General features: G+C 42.8%; 1 protein-coding gene and 1 long non-coding RNA gene across 6 annotated transcripts in view; one reads left to right on the plus strand and one right to left on the minus strand.

The window, feature by feature from the left end:
* The window catches only part of dscaml1 (Down syndrome cell adhesion molecule like 1), a 112,977-nt gene that overhangs the window by 45,548 nt on the left and 52,429 nt on the right, over positions 1 to 15,000 (plus strand). Inside the window, exon 1 of one of the 5 annotated variants that reach the window (XM_076976954.1) lies at positions 2,479 to 2,631. The exons of the other annotated variants lie outside the window; for them this stretch is intronic. The gene's annotated coding sequence lies outside the window, so the exon portion shown is untranslated. Of the gene's footprint in view, positions 1 to 2,478; positions 2,632 to 15,000 lie in introns of those variants that run through there. 5 annotated transcript variants of the gene reach the window in all.
* On the minus strand, positions 1,332 to 6,515 carry LOC143478041 (uncharacterized). Its single transcript, XR_013121682.1, has 2 exons — positions 6,409 to 6,515; positions 1,332 to 5,978 (listed from the first exon to the last, which is right to left on the minus strand). It is a non-coding gene; the product is annotated as an uncharacterized LOC143478041 (long non-coding RNA).

Below are 15,000 nucleotides of genomic sequence, written 5' to 3' on the forward strand. Positions count from 1 at the left end.
TTTGAAGCCACAGGCGGAGAGAGAAAGTGAGTTATGTCGGCGCACGGGATCGGCTTCTCTTCGGTGAGTGTATTTACTCCTTTATTTGTCTATTGTGGTGTTTAAGATACAGTAAACGACGTGTTGCACATCAGAGGTTTGCGCTGGACTGATCTTTTTTTTTAACTCGCTATGTAGTCAACATAGCTGCGTATGTGTGTGTCCGTCAGTCCACACTGTGCTTTATGATATTATATTTATCATAAAATCATTACATTCGTTTATTACTTCCTTACCAGTCGAGTAGTTTACAACTGTTTTTAACTTTCCGTGGGGTAATGGTTAGTGACGAGAGCTTCGGACAAAACAGGCCTGGGTTCGATACCCGCGACTGATGAGCGATTTGTTATAATTAATATTTTTTATTCATTTATATATATACTGGACCGGTGCCAGGACATATACAGTGGGGGTGGCGGCGTGTGACGATTGTTGAGCGGGCGAGGGGGCGGTAGCAATAGTAAAATAAATGGGTCTTATCATTTAAATTGAGGGGGCGGGACACCTCGCCTGAGGGGACGACGCCCTTTTTTGAAGTAGAAGTTTCAGAACTTAATACAAGGTATTTCAGTTTGATCATATTCCAGGATTAAAAGGCTGTTGTGAGATCTATGGGTAGCTGTAACAAGCATCTACTATGATGTTCTCCATTACCTTGAAGGAGAGGGCTCAGCATTTCCAACATCACACACATCTTCTGTTGCCACTATGTGTTCTTACCACGACTGCAGGAAGACCTAGATACTTTTGTAGTGGTTGGGACAATCATCCAATAATAACCAGACCCTCAATCAACTGTGGGTGCTGGGTCATTCACATCACCCAGTTCCTGCAGCAGATAGCACAGAGGTACATGCAAGTGTAATATGATTTTAACAAATAGTGTGGTTTATGTATAAAGTTTGGAAGTGGCTATTTTATCCACATAAGTGTATACAACTTATTTGTAGGGAATGGAGATTCCCAATATTGAGTGGGACAACACTGGACTTCCCATTGATGACCACTCAAATATCATTGTCCCACACACAGAATGCCCACTGACAGATGAACAGATGACAGCTTTGAGAGATGCAGTTAACCCAGGAGCTGCATCCCAGTCCTCTGGCTGTGATCTTTACATTTCTGCTGTCCAGTTTTGTGAGAATTTCCTGTCTATTTGAAACAACTGGTCTGAGAATTGGAATAAAATAACATCTTTACAAAGTTAAGACCATATGAATGAAAAATTAATGGCAAATTTTGTTATCAGTTTTAGTTTGAGTAATAAAAAAAACAATAAAAAACTGAGATGCAGCTTCATTACTTTTTTTAATTATTTACAGAGTAGGAGACATTGCAGTAAATGGATACAATCAAAAGTTGTTTGATTGCCCAATTTTGTTATTCTGATGTTTGACATAAAGGTAAAAATTATACACCACAGAAAATAAAACTAATTAAAACTCATGCTTGACTCACTTTCATTTTATTAAGAGTTGAAGTTTTCAAAAATGATATCAAACATAACAGAGTTAGTCAAATTCCCTTCTGCCTCTTTTGGAAAAAGCAAGGCCACTGTCAGGTCGTCGAGTGAGCACTGTCCACATTGGGGATTCTTTAATCCCTCGTCTAATGCCCGGTTCACACTACACGACTTTTCAGTCGCCAGGTTTTTGTGCCGTTCGCACTACACGACTGGTCGTGCTGTAATCGCGAGTCTGTCAGTTGTTGTGGCTTTCACACTACATGACTGATCGGTGACGCGGGCTCACGAATTACACGACTGGGGAATCGCCGACTCATCTGGCTGCCGTCCAAAAACACGAGAACACGAAAACGAAACTCTCGCCAGAACCAGCAACACCACATAGAAGAAAAAAACAATGTACATGTGTAGCCCTCTGTTGCCGCAGAGGGGGTGGTGTTTGTGATTATACTGAGTTCGTGGGTGTGGTTCTCACCTGCTAAGCTCCAGTTGTTACTAGTTAACTTAACTTTGCCCGATCTAACTCTGACTCATACCAACCATATACCCATAGAGTGGACACAGACAGTTTTACTAGCAGAATGTATTTTAATTATATATTAATATTAATTATATAAATATATTTTAGCTATAAAGGAAAATAAATACCAAAACACAATCCCAAATGTAGATATTAAATTAACAAAATGATTTAGCTTTAGAATCTGTTATAGTACTCAAATTCTGTGAATAACAAAATATTCTGCTATCCACGATTTTCCTGAACTTTAACCTTTCCCATGATTCGTAGCTGAATCCGGTTGTTGGTTTCCGGTTGTAGTGTTTACATTATGAGCGAGTCAGAAAGTGGACGTTCGTTGCTGCTTTATTAAAAATACACGGCCAATAATACTAGGTGGCTGCACAGTACGAGCGTTTAAAAAAGTTGTGGTGACTGTGTTTTATCAGTGCCCCACCCCTCAACACTCTCAGAGTGGGTTGATAACATGAAGCTGTGGCCTGAAGTTAGCGATATTGATATAGTCAATTACTTCGTCTTTCCCGAAGGCGTAGATGGCGAAGAGCTACGGAATTATAAAAGCACAGAGGCATACAACTACCTTTATAGCAACAAAATAGAAAAGGTATTGTATAAAAAACATGGTGATTTCATTTTTTAAAGCTGAGGTAGAGCCAAGTGAGACCGTGAGCCGAGGTAAACATCAGGCGTGGGTAATGCTGAGGGAGAGTGGAGTAGTGGAGACAGTGGGTTACTCGTGCATTGCAGAACGTATGTTGTGAAACATTGAAAAACAATAAATTATATGTATAATATCTCGTTTGTTTGTAGTTTTACTTTTACTATAACTATTTGTAGATCCGTTTGGCTCATGCGAACTATTCGTCTCTTCTTTTGGGGTGGTCTATCGTAACCCAAATACAGCTCCGGGTCAGGATGCAGCTCTGTAGGCTTCTTTTCAACAAAGTGAAACGAGCAAACATATATCCTCTTCGGCTGGTATTTCAGTTTTAAAACTGCAAGCCACGCTAGGCTCCTTCCCTTCGGTATGGAATGCAAAGCAAAACGTAGTTACTTGGATATCCCCGCATGATCATGATTGAGCCGCGGACATTTTTCTCCGGTCGCGCTGTCTAATGCCAGGTTCACACTACACGACTTTTCAGTCGTCAGGTTATTGTGCCGTTCGCACTACATGACTGGTTGTGCTGTAATCGCAAGTCTTTCAGTTGTTGTGGCTTTCACACTACATGACTGATCGGCGACGCGGGCTCACAAAGACTCTCAGTCGCCGACCGGGCTAGATATTAAACATGCTAGATATCTGCCGGTCGTCTGCGATGAGTCGGCGATGGCTCGGCGAGCGTCTTTCAGCAGTTCACACTACAGGACTGAGCGAGCGACGAGTGATCGCCGATTTGCCTCCGACCACAGTTTCTGTCGGCGATCCACAAAAAACAGTCTGCGACTGAAAAACCAGCCTAAGATCGTGTAGTGTGAACCGGGCATAAGCGAGGTCAGTGATCGCAAGCGCGCTGTAAATAAATCGGTTTGTAGGAGGTTCTTCCCAGAGTTTTGGTAATATGACATAATTGAATGTCCACTTTCTCTCATCCCGTTAGAAGAACTCGCATTTCGTGCTCCTGTTTCTTTTTGAGCCTGCTTGAATTTTAACTTCGCATTTGGACCATTCAAAAACATTGTGGGACTGTTCAAAAGATATTAATAGATACGTCGACCGTTACATTATATTCTTGTTTATTGTTTCCTGACGTTTCATCCCAGTCTGTACAGTTTAAGGTAGTTTTTTAAGGGTCCCAAGACAACGTGTTGGTCCGATGAACCATGATCACGGCGGGCACTAGCCACATGGTAAAACTAGCGCACATTTCTTGATCACAAGATGTAGGTTAATTGCATTAAAAAATACAGACGATTTAAATTTGAATATCTTTGGACTGGCTTGATCAAATTTGACAATTAAGGCATCTTTTTTGTTATATTGTGCTGCATCTAATAAAATTATTTAAAATGTGATTAAGTATTGTTGAAAAAAATATCCAAGTTACTACAAAAGGAGCCGGACGCGGACAGTGTTTACGAAGCTGCTGGTGTTCAAAGCATATACTTTCCAACAACAACTTCAATTTTTTGAGTTGGTATGGCACCCGACAAGGGAACATGTCGAGCCTGAGCTCATAGTTGAAGCACGTAATCGGTATCAAAGCCAGTTTTATTCGTCTCACTAGCAATGTTTTGGTTAGCGATGCTGAAACGCTAGCGAGACCGGAACTAATAAACCGGGGAACGGAAATAGTGAGACGTCATGGCAACCCCCATTGGGATTCCAGGAAAAAGGTGGATAGTTAGATAACTGCGATGCAGTTTAAAATCTGTAAGACTTCTAGAACCAGCTCTAACCAGATTGATGGTTTCACTTAAATATAACAGTGTATAGAAAATACAACACAACAGAATCTAAGTCTAGTACTTATCTATAAATTTAGTGTGACCGGTCACCCTTCAATAACTCTTAACGCTTTTGTAAAAGCTGGCATAAAAATAATAAAATAATAAAATGGTGCAGGCCTGTTGAAGTGCAGTATGTAACGAATCCTTGGCTTTATATTCGGACGGTACACGAATCAGTGCTTAGGTGTAGTGCGCTCACAAACTCGGGCTCCCGCCATCTTTGAATGCAGTGGAGATTGTAATGGTGGCTGAGGAACTCCGAGCATTCCGGTAACTCGGAGCGCTATCGGGTGGTGTTTTCGTCCCGCGGAGGCTAGACTGAGGAACTCTGGGTGTTCCGGTAACCCAGGGCGCTATCAGCTAGCGGCTTGTCTCACTCGGCTGACAAACGTGCAGTCTACCGTTCAACACACTCGCCGATGAACGGCGAAATAGCTAGCGCTAACGGTTAGCAGAATGCTAATATTGCTGAAACTTCAATTAACCGTATAAACACGGCAGGGTGACTACTGCTCCTCAAAACCTAACGGGTAGCAGTTAACTCGTTTAAACATACAAATAATTAAAACTCGGACACAAAATTATATTTGGGTCACGAAAAAACCATGTAAAATCTCAGTGTGTCTCTCTTCCCTCAATCTCACTCTGACTCCGACTAACGGACTCCGCTCGCGCTTCAGTGTGAGTGCCCTGGCCCCTCCCCACTCTGATTAGAGAAAAGGGTTGATAGATGGTCTCTTTCCCAATTACTGTTCATAGCTCTGGCAGTAAAGTTAGTATTGCGAGCAAATGGGATTCCTCTACACTTCACTCTACACTGGCATAATAACTGAGTTAGTTAGCTACACCCTATCAGCTTAAAAGTCTCACAAATTAGAACATATTTTAACAAAACATATTTCAATAAATGTTTACTCTAGAAACGTTAGACTAGGGTTACTGGTTTAACCCTGGGCTACACATGTACTCCACATTTTCGTTATTATTATTATTATTTTTACCGTTTAAACACTCCATAGTCCCAAGTTGCCAGAATTATTTCATCTCTCCGTTGCAGTGAACATAGATATAATCAATCGCACTATTTCTCCAGTGCTGTCACAATAACTTAAACACAGTGTTGTAGTAAAGTTGTAAGAAAGGTGAGGAGTTTGTGTGTTTACTGGGTTACTGTTTTGAAAGCATTCTTGAAAGTTTTTTACATTCTTCAGAGATATCTTCAGCGGTGCCGCGGTTCTCTCTCCGCGTTCCCATTGGCTGTAGCTAGACGCTGCTGCCGACTCTCAGTCGCCGACTGCTAGATATTAAACATGCTAGATACCTGCCGGTCGTCGGCGACGGCTCGGCGAGCGTCTTTCAGCAGTTCACACGAGTGATGCCGATTTGCCTCCGACCACAGTTTCTGTCGCCGATCAGTCGGCGACTGAAAAACCAGCCTAAAATCGTGTAGTGTGAACCGGGCATTAACTGCTTGATCTGTCTTGTGACACGTCCAACTACCTGTTTAGAGTAATAAACAGAAGAGAAAATGAAAAAATAAATTCCTTATCCAAAAGTAAACTCAGAGAGAAAGATTTTATACATATAATAATAATTTTAAAAAACAAATCGCTCGTCAGGCCCGTTTTGTCCGAAGCTCTCGTCACTAACCATTACCCCACGGAGACAGTTGAAAACAGCTGTAAACTACTCGACTGGTAAGGAAGTAATAAACGAATGTAATGATTTTATGATAAATATAATATCATAAAGCACAGTGTGGACTGACGGACACACACATACTCAGCTACGTTGACTACATAGCGAGTTCAGAGCGAGTTAAAAAAAGATCAGTCCAGCGCAAACCTCTGATGTGCAACACGTCGTTTACTGTATCTTACTGAATCTTAAAAACACCACAATAGACAAATAAAGGAGTAAATACACTCACCGAAGAGGAGCCGATCCCGTGCGCCGACATAACTCACTTTCTCTCTCCGCCTGTGGCTTCAAACAGCGCCGTGACCAGTGGAGCGTGATTGGTTGGATTTGGTTCGATTTTGCACGCGTATTTTGTGAGCCAAATTTGACCAATCGAATTCGAGCAACTTGAAAAAAAATCTTTTGAATTTTTTAACGCTCGAATTTTTTTTCATTGTATTTTAATAAGCATTAAATTCAAAGGCAACAAAATTCAGATGCATAATTTCAGTGCAAAAAAAATTCAGAGCTTCAAATTCAAGGGCAAACAAATTCAGTGCTTCAAATACGAATTCAAAATCCGATGGAACTATTTTTCTTCCATAGTGGTACTATTATATCAGGATTTCTGCTCATGCTAGCTTGAGTTCTAGCTAGTATTACTTATATATTTGACTATTTTATTCAACCTAATCTATATCTAACACATCTGTAAGAATATTATTTAATGTATTACATTTATTGTAAGATCACTGTAATTCTCATAATTGGCATGATATCATCATGAAATCCGAACTAACCGTATGCTTTTATTAGGACTGTATTTCCACTAGATGGGTTTCCCATTCTTGTCTAGATACAGGAAGGATGGGCACTATTGTCTGTGATCAGTGACCACATCATAATAACGAGGCAGACAGAGATTAGCTTGGAAGAGGAAGGAACACCCTTTGAACAGAAAACACTGTACTTTGAATTTAGATGATATAAAGATCCTCCCACTGCTTCCTGGATGTTGACATGCTGCTTGTGTTGATCCAGTATAGAGCTCAGGGAGCCATTACAATTTAATTTATATCCATGCTCAAATTTAGTTATATTTGTCCAATACATTATATTAGTCCAAAATTTTTTAAACATAATGACATAATACATTTGACATAATAAATTAATCTGATCACTACAAGGTCACTACTTAGTAAGAAAGGTCACTATAGTAAGAAAATCGTCATAATTATATATAATATATAGTTATAAAAGTAAAAGGTTATTTAAATTGTTTGGAGAGCATGGATGTGTTTGTGAATGCCATCTTACAGAGGAGGTGGGAACCCCAGCTGGTTTCACAGGTCATGAATATGCGATATACGATGTCTGTGATTGGCTGTGTTTAATGAGCGTTCTCTGTGATGTTTAAATGAGTGTAAATCTGAAGAGAAGGTGAAGGTGAAGTGTTCTAAGACTTCAAAGGTCATTTTACCAGATCTATCTATCTATCTATCTATCTATCTATCTATCTATCTATCTATCTATCTATCTATCTATCTATCTATCTATCTATCTATCTATCTATCGTATCTATTTTTTGATTTACTTGTTAGACATTGACAGACTGATTCAGTTATACTGTGTTAAATTATGATTAAAAGGCCTTATTTTGAATAGTGTGTCAGCTGGAAAAAAACCAAAATACCAATTTGAACACTTTTTACAATGTATAAATGTATTAACTGCAGTTTTGGGAGCGCGGGTATATAGTGTCACCTTTCAAAGAATATCAAAACCATTAATAAGACTAATTTCAAAGGGATTCATAGAGACGGCAGGATGTGCTGATACGGCAGGAGCTGGTGGGAGGGACGACCAACACAGAGAGGTGGCGACTGAAGGAGCCCGCTCTGATTATGTTGATTTATGGCCATGTTAATGTCTTCCATTTTAGAGGAATCAGCTCCTCTACCTCGCTGGCCTCTTACACACCCACAGCCAGCTGCCACCCCCCAACACACACACACACACACACACACACACACACACACACACACACACACACACACCCCATAGCCACACTGGACTGGGCCACGCGTGATGAGATTGTGCATGCATCTCCTACGTCATGGGTGCATCAGTCAGCGCTGCACGGAAACAGCACGTGTGTCTGCCTCATTTGTGTGTGTGTGTGTGTGTGTGTGTGTGTGTGTGTGTGTCTCAGGAGTGGGATGGGGAACACACATTAGCTGTTCCACAGCAGATGTCACCAGGCACATGGTGCATGGCTCATAAATTATGAAGCTTCCCTTCTCCCCTCCCCCTCCCTCTCCTCTTTCTTTTCATCACCTTTTTCCATCTCTGTCCTTCCTTCAATCTCTTTATTTTTATTCCACCACTAACCCAAAGGGCCACAGCACAGCGCACCAGTTTGCCCAGGTCCCAGAATGCCTGGCTGGATTATTTGATTATAATCTGTGATCTACAAGATTATCTCTAAAATATCCTGCAGCACATACAGATGTTGCCAGACAGAGACACATTATAGATAGAAATTATTACTATCAACTTTGATATAAATATATGTTTCTCTGACTCTTACTCTTTCTCATTCACTCACAAACATCTGCACACACCCTAACACCCCCCCCCCCCCCCCACCCCACAAATGGCCTATGATGTGGACAAATGTGTCATTTGGGAATTGTCAGTGTCTGACCGAATTTCCTCAGAATGACCTCATGAAGGAAGAATTCCTCAGTGTGAGACTCCAGAAAGTTCCAGGATGTTTTGTTCCTGTGATGTCTTGCTGTTATATCATTTAGACGAGGAGAAGCAGGACATAGAAACTTAGAACCTTTACTCAGTTGTCCTGTTGTGTATAAACAACACACAGACTGTGTGTGTGTGTGTGTGTGTGTGTGTGTGTGTGTGTGTGTGTGTGTGTGTGTGTGTGTGTGTGTGTGTGTGTGTGTGTGAATGTATTGCTTTTGTTGATTGTGTGTGCTGAGTAAGTGTGAACAGAAGAATCTTGTACTGCAGATGCAGCCGGTGTTTTCAGAGACAGAGAGGAAGTGGAGAGGGTTCAATAAAGGAAATAAAAGAGATATGTATGGTGTATTATGATGTCCATAATAATCATGATGACTACCTTCATCACGGATGCTTGTTGATAATTTTTCTGTCTGGTGCCTGGTGTCTGGTTCTGTCTCGTCTGGGGCCTTGTTCTGTCTCGTCTGGTGTCTTGCTCAGTCTCGTCTGTGGCCTTGTTCTGTCTCATCTGGTGTCTTGTTCTGTCTCATCTGGGGTCTCGTTCTGTCTCGTCTGTGGCCTTGTTCTGTCTCATCTGGTGTCTTGTTCTGTCTTGTCTGGTGTCTTGTTCTGTCTCGTCTGGGGTCTCGTTCTGTCTCGTCTGGTGTCTGGTTCTGTCTCGTCTGGGGTCTTGTTCTGTCTCGTCTGGGGTCTTGTTCTGTCTCATCTGGGGTCTCGTTCCGTCTCGTCTGGGGTCTCGTTCCGTCTCGTCTGGGGTCTTGTTCTGTCTCGTCTGGGGTCTTGTTCTGTCTCGTCTGGGGTCTCGTTCCGTCTCGTCTGGGATCTTGTTCTGTCTCGTCTGGGGTCTTGTTCTGTCTCGTCTGGGGTTGTGTTCTGTCTCATCTGGGGTTGTGTTCTGTCTCATCCTTTATCTCTCCCCTGGCTTGCTACTGATCATCATGACATTGGATAAACTGGGGCAGAGTGCAGGGCAGTGATGCAGAAGAGACAGTGATGCAGGGAAGGTTCCAGCACACAGACTCTCTCTCTCTCCCTCAACCATTCTCTCTCTCTCTCTCTCTCTCTCTCTCTCTCTCTTTCTCAATCCTTTATTCTCTCTCTTTCGCTCTCTCACTCTGTCTGAGTCTCCCCCTCTCCACTTCTGTCTCTCCTTTCCCTCTCTCCTTCTTTTCCCCTTTCTCTTACTCTCCCTATTTATTTCTTCCTCCCTCTCTCTCTCTCTCTCTTGGCCCCTGGGCCCTGAAGGAGGGGACCTAAGCTGTCTCCACAGTCACTTCTTCAGCAATTCTTTTTTAATTTTTGCTGCACTGTGTAGAACAATGTGTCTAGTGCTATCACTGGTGCTACCCCCCATAATCCATCACTGTTGAACCCATAAAATATCTGCCATAACTTTAAAACGTTTAAAAACCCACCACCTGTAAACCCTCTATATAAAACCCTCATCCTATCATTTAAAAACCTTACATCCCAACACTTTGAAATTACCCATTTTACTTTTAAAACTACATATCCCATAAAAAACATCACTTTTATACCCGACATTCCCAATCTTTTAAAATGACCTTCCCACTTCTAAAACTCCATGTCCCCTCACTTCTAAAATCTCATGTCCTCTCACATTTAAGCCCTCATATCCCGATGTTTTAAAATCCCCATATCCCATCATTTTGCAAAACCCAATATACAATACATTTTAAAATCCCATATTTTGTCACATTTAAAATTCCATATTCCACATCACTTTTAAAGCTCAAATCATATAAAGTAATTTAAGGTAATGAGACTTGACTTGACATGAACATTTATGTATTAATAATGCTGTATTTACTAAATGGAATTATGTTCTGAAGTCCTTTTTTGCTCTGATGGGATGTATAAGGTACTTCTAGTCCTGCGTGAGTAATGTTTTGGCTCTTGCTGTAGTGTGGGAGTAGACCACACCAGACTCTCATTGGCAAGACTCTGCATTGATTTCTGTGGGAACGGCTTGTGTTTGTGTGTATGTGTGTGTGCATTTTTGTGTGCGTTTGCATACGTGTGTATGCATGCATGTCTGCCTATGTCCATGTGTGAACACACACACACACACACACACACACACACACACACACACACACAGAGGGAGATCTGCTCTGTCTCCCTTAAAAAACAGTCCTGATTCATTGATCAGTTATTGATCGATGGTCTAGGGTATAATCAGAGATACAGCATTGGATTCATCTTTCCACACACAATAAGCTTATGTTTGTGTTGATTTCTCTTTTTGCTGAGGCTCATTAGATATTTATTTCCATATTTCTGCTACTTAAGGTTCATGTCAACATTAAATGTCTATGACATTTAAATATTTAATAGGAGGAGACTTATAAAAGGACTGCAAATTTGTTTACATGTTGACAACCTTTTTGTGTGTGGGTGGGGGGGCATGCATGATTGTATCAATATGTGTATGTATGGAAAATGATGAGTGGACGGAATATTGTGTACAGTGGAAATTACCCCTACACACATACACCCTCAACATACTACACCCATGCGCACATACACCCTCAACATACTACACTCCTGCACCACATACACCCTCAACATACTACACCCCTACACACATACACCCTCAACATACTACACTCCTGCACACATACACCCTCAACATACTACACCATCACACACATACACCCTCAACATACTACACCATTACACACATACACCCTCAACATACTACACCCCTACACACATACACCCTCAACATACTACACCCCTACACACATACACCCTCAACATACTACACCCATGAGCACATACAACCTCAACATACTACACTCCTGCACACATACACCCTCAACAAACTACACCCATGCGCACATACACCCTCAACATACTACACCATTACACACATACACCCTCAACATACTACACTCCTGCACACATACACCCTCAACATACTACACCCATGCGCACATACACCCTCAACATACTACACACATACACCCTCAACATACTACACCCCTACACACATACACCCTCAACATACTACACCCCTACACACATACACCCTCAACATACTACACCCCTGCACCACATACACCCTCAACATACTACACCATAACACATACACCCTCAACATACTACACCCCTACACACATACACCCTCAACATACTACACCGTTACACACATACACCCTCAACATACTACACTCCTGCACACATACGCCCTCAACATACTACACACCTACACACATACACCCTCAACATACTACACCCCTACACACATACACCCTCAACATACTACACCCATGAGCACATACACCCTCAACATACTACACTCCTGCACACATACACCCTCAACATACTACACACCTACACACATACACCCTCAACATACTACACCCCTACACACATACACCCTCAACATACTACACCCATGAGCACATACACCCTCAACATACTACACTCCTGCACACATACACCCTCAACAAACTACACCCATGTGCACATACACCCTCAACATACTACACTCCTGCACACATACACTCTCAACATACTACACCCCTACACACATACACCCTCAACATACTACACTCCTGCACACATACACCCTCAACATACTTCACTCCTGCACACATACACCCTCAACATACTACATCCCTGCACACATACACCCTCAACATACTACACACATACACCCTCAACATACTACACCCCTACACACATACACCCTCAACATACTACACCATTACACACATACACCCTCAACATACTACACCATTACACACATGCACCCTCAACATACTACACCCCTACACACATACACCCTCAACATACTACACCATTACACACATGCACCCTCAACATACTACACCCCTACACACATACACCCTCAACATACTACACCATTACACACATGCACCCTCAACATACTACACCCCTACACACATACACCCTCAACATACTACACCATTACACACATGCACCCTCAACATACTACACCATTACACACACACACCCTCAACATACTACACCCCTACACACATACACCCTCAACATACTACACCTTTACACACATGCACCCTCAACATACTACACCCCTACACACATACACCCTCAACATACTACACCATTACACACATGCACCCTCAACATACTACACCATTACACACATACACCCTCAACATACTACACTCCTGCACACATACACCTCAACATACTACACCATTACACACATACACCCTCAACATACTACACCCCTGCACACATACACCCTCATCATACTACACCCCTGCACACATACACTTTCAACATACTACATCCCTGCACACATACACCCTCATCATACTACACCCCTGCACACATACACTCTCAACATACTACACCCCTACACAAATACATCCTCAACATACTACACACCTGAACACATACACCCTCAACATACTACACCATTACACACATACACCCTCAACATACTACACCCCTACACACATACACCCTCAACATACTACACCCCTACACACATACACCCTCAACATACTACACCATTACACACATACACCCTCAACATACTACACCCCTACACACATACACCCTCATCATACTACACCCCTACACACATACACCCTCAACATACTACACCCCTACACACATACACCCTCAACATACTACACCATTACACACATACACCCTCAACATACTACACCCCTACACACATACACCCTCAACATACTACAGTCCTCTTGTCATCCATCCTATGGCTCCCTCTCTCCTTTCCCTCTTCCTCTCCCTCTCTCCTTCCTCTCTCTCTTTCCCCTCTCTACATCTCCTTCCTCTCTCTTTCCCTCTCTCTTTCAGTCTTTCCTTCCACATTGCACCCCTTGAATATTTATGGCCATTCTAATTAGGCTTCGTGAGAGTGGGAGAAGTCTTTGGCCATTATGGGGAGTCAGAGAGGAGATGCTGGGACCAGAGAGGGTCCGGTTCCTCCTGCTTATTCCCTCCTGCCTGCTTCCATTTTTATACACTTTGGATATTGGTGTGTTTCCTGTCTTTTGTTCAGCTGTGGTGGAGGAAGAATACTGGAGTGTCACAGACGAGGACAGAGAAAGGGGGAAGTGAGTGAGAGAGAGAGAGAGAGAGAGAGATGGAGGGAGAGATGGAGTGATGCAGCGAAGGTAAAGAGCAGCAGCTGAAGTTTGATGGTGAAGCATGCTTTTTTAATGAGCATGTTAGTCCTCCACAGACCCACTCTCTTCCAACCACTGCACCTCACGGATGATGAGGGACAGGGAGGAAGAGGAGGAACCCAGAGGGAGGGGGTGGTGATGCCATAATAAGGATAAAGAGAGGGCAAACAAGAGGTCAAAGGGTATAGGAACGAGTGAAAAAGAAATGAGAACACTAAGATGGTTGAGTGAGGGAGTGTGTAAGGAATGCCACCTGATCTCCACCTAACCAGCCTCACCTGACGCTCATCACCACACCCCCCTGTATCTCTACTTAAACGCCCACATTCCACTTCCTAGTCGCGAAGTATTGCCGACTCATGCCGCGTACCAAGCCTTTCTATTACCTGTCTGCTCTCCTGTGTCCTGACCCTCGTTTACGTCCCCGACCTTGTCTCCTGCCTAGTCCCTCTGTACCTCCTGACTTCTGCTCCCCTGGTATGACCCTGGACCGTCCTGACCACGCCAAGAAAACGCTGTTGCTACTAGTCCTAGTGCTCGTGATTCACCTGCCTGTGTTTGTACCAGCGTCTCATTTCAATAAAAGCGGTGTTCTTCCGCATTTGGATCCCTCTCTGCCTGATCAATACGTTACAGAGTGAGAGAGAGAGAGAGAGAGAGAGAGAGAGAGAGAGAGAGAGGTTGAGAAGGTGAGAGTGAGATGACAGTGGAAAGGCTGAGGGGAAAGATGTGAGAGACGCTCAAGTGTGTAATGTCAGTGTGTACTAAACACTGCTACTGCACCGCACACAGTGTCATCAGCTGTGCGGCTTCAACACTGAACACTTCAGCTCAGCTGATTCTGCGTTTGGGCCACGACGGACCCGGGGAGGATCGGGTACGACGCGGCTAAAAAGACAGGAACA

This window comes from Brachyhypopomus gauderio, chromosome 16 (genome assembly GCF_052324685.1).
Source record: "Brachyhypopomus gauderio isolate BG-103 chromosome 16, BGAUD_0.2, whole genome shotgun sequence".
Lineage (NCBI taxonomy): Eukaryota > Metazoa > Chordata > Actinopteri > Gymnotiformes > Hypopomidae > Brachyhypopomus > Brachyhypopomus gauderio.